This window comes from Condylura cristata, unplaced genomic scaffold (genome assembly GCF_000260355.1).
Source record: "Condylura cristata isolate star-nosed mole 26May11 unplaced genomic scaffold, ConCri1.0 scaffold00011, whole genome shotgun sequence".
In the NCBI taxonomy this organism is placed as follows: domain Eukaryota; kingdom Metazoa; phylum Chordata; class Mammalia; order Eulipotyphla; family Talpidae; genus Condylura; species Condylura cristata.
Genome location: NW_004567112.1, coordinates 3,129,186 through 3,131,741, shown reverse-complemented (window position 1 = coordinate 3,131,741; position 2,556 = coordinate 3,129,186). Strand labels below are relative to the sequence as shown.

At 63.5% G+C, this 2,556-nt stretch overlaps 1 protein-coding gene across 1 annotated transcript in view; it reads right to left on the bottom strand.

Annotated features, from left to right (window-relative positions):
• CPXM2 (carboxypeptidase X (M14 family), member 2) overlaps positions 1-1,785 on the bottom strand; it is a 77,879-nt gene extending 76,094 nt beyond the window's left edge. The window contains exon 1 of the mRNA XM_012723886.1: positions 1,758-1,785. The gene's annotated coding sequence lies outside the window, so the exon portion shown is untranslated. The remainder of the gene's footprint in view (positions 1-1,757) is intronic.
• Positions 1,786-2,556: the final 771 nt, after the last annotated feature.

The following is a 2,556-nucleotide window of genomic DNA, read 5'->3' as shown; positions in this document are numbered from 1 at the left end:
CATAGTCCAAAGCCTGACTTCTCCGTGTCCCTGTCCGGGCCAGGCCCAGACCTGGCACACAGTAAACGTTCAGTAGACAGGCGAGCACTGGAAATGACTTTCAAAGCCCACGAGTGACTCCAGGGGCCCGTCCCGGCCTTCTAGCGCAGCCAGGACCCAGGCAGCCGCCCACACTGTTTTGCCGTCTCTGTCCCCACCCGACTTCAGCTCCCTGCCCCACCTGGGGAAAGCCTCCGGGGTGAGCTGGGCGCAGGAAGAAGGCCCCGGGCTCCTGCAAGGCCAGACACTCCGCTGCCCTCGCCCAGTGATGGGGCCCCTGCTGGTTGGGGCGGGGTGGGGGGGGGTGGCCAGTGCTTCCAGATGTCAGAGTTGGCGGCTTTGGGTAAGGAGCCAAACAGGGAGAGACCTGGGGGCAGCCACCAGCGCTTGGGGTGCTGCCCCTTGGCCTGAGCCTGTCAGGGTCTCAGCTGTCCCCCTGCAGCAAGGTGGGGGCCGGGCAGCTGGAGGCTCCTCCACCCCGTCTCTGCCTTTCTCAAGCACTGTGACCACAGCACCCCCCAAATGTTCAGACCAAGCAAAGGATGCTGCTGGCAGGAGATGGCCCACCCCCTCCTGGGCACCCCCACCCAGGCTGCCGCACCCCTCCTTTGCCTGTCGCATTTATGGCACCTCCTTCTCCATCTCTGTGCACTCCTGCGTCCGGTCACCCAAGAACCAGTCACAGCCCAGCTGCCAGCCCTTCTCTCACGTCGCCGCCTGGTGCCTCCTGCCCGGTTCTCACCGGCTCCTCCGGCCGCCTGCCCCGAGACGCAGCCCTCTCTGCCCTGGCCAGTGCTTGGCGGCCTCGCCCAGGGCGACTGAAGCCCAGGACATGTGCATGGGCCCGGCCTCTCCCCTGACTCTCCCCTGCTGCCCACTCCCCTAGTGACATCCAGGTACCTCCTGACTCCCCCACACCCCTGCAGCCCACACCCCCGCCAGGAGCCACCTGGGCCCCAGGAAGCCGCCCCTATTCCCACATGGATCCCCTGCGCTCCAGCTCCATTCCAGAAGCCTCACAAAGGGGAGCCGGAGGGGAGCATGGGCAGGCCTGTGCCAGCCTCATCTTCCTCATCCTCAATTGGCACACTCACCCCTACCTCGGGCCCTACCTAGTGCCGGATGGGTGCTCATTGCGGGGGACTGGTGGGGTGCAGCCAAGGCTCTCTCACACCTCTGGCCTGGGGCCTCCCCACTCCCCTGGGTGAGGCACTGCCACTTCCAGCCGCTGCGGGGTCTCAAGGGGACCCCCGCTCGCCGCACCACAGCGCCCTGCTGTAAGTCACGTGGCCGCACTCAAGCGCTGGGCCTCTGTGTGCGCGTTATCAGAGTACAGTTTCGTGAAATCCAGACGCCACAACGCGCCTTAGAGTCGCGCTGCAGACCCGACCCTGGAGCGCCGAGGCGAACGAAACACGGATAAATGCGACTCTCGCTGCGGTGAGCCCGAATGCCCCCAGCTCGGCTCCACCGGGCCTGGGAACCTTCCTGAGATAAGAAACTTATGCGGAAGACATCTCACATTTCTTCAGGCCCCCGGCCAGTCCCACGCACTTTCCAGGAGGCAGAGAAGCAGGGCCCCAAGGCCCCAAGGGCCTGACAAAGGCAGGCAGCCCAGTGGGGCTCGGCACCTCCCCCTGCTGCCCCCTGGGCCTGCAGCTCCTCTCAGCCAGCGGCGAAATTCCCCACTGCCCGTCCGCTGCCCGCTGCCCCGTCACCTCTTAAAGGATTTCTGCCCCTCAGTTTGGCGCGATGAGCTTCCCGGGAGCGGCACCTGTGAGAAGCCCCAGAAAGGGGCGAGGGGGGCATGTGGGGTGACCGTCTGCCCGGAGACTCACAGGCGGCTGCGGGCAGGCTGGCACCTCCGCTGCCAACGGGATCACTAATGTAGTTAACATCAGGCTGAAAGGGAAGCGGCGGGTCAGATCGCAGGGGCTATTTTTAGAGGCCCTAATGGAAAACTCTTTTCCTTTCAAACCGCACAGCTTTCTGTAATTAGAAGAGTGACTATTACTTGAGCCCAACCTTTTCTCCCAGTTTCCAAGCTGTAGCTGATGTTATCGTGAAAATGCGTCTACCAGGAGGGACAGAGGCACTGTCCCCGGGGTGGGCATGGCAGGGGCCACAGTGTGCGCCCCACTGAACAGAGGGAGGGCAGTGTCCCCCTCAAGCTCTTCACTCACCGTGCCACGCCCTCCTCCCTCCCCACCCCCAGCAGTCCCTGCTCTATTAGAAGCCAGCAAAGGGTCAGATCCACAGAGTGCTGACATGCCCAGAGAGTAATTTTCTTAAAGATGTGTTTATTTATGCACACAAGAGCTGGGGCGTAGGCCAGAGGTGGGGCAGGGTGAGACAATTCCCCAGAGACAGACCTGGAGCAAACAGGCAGATCCACTGAAATCCACTGCTGAGGGGAGCAGCAGGCGGGTCTGGAGGGGTCTGCCGCGCCCTGTGGTCACTCCCTGGTCGGGGATCGAACTCATGCTGCAGGGGCTGCCGATGGTGCCACAGTGCTGA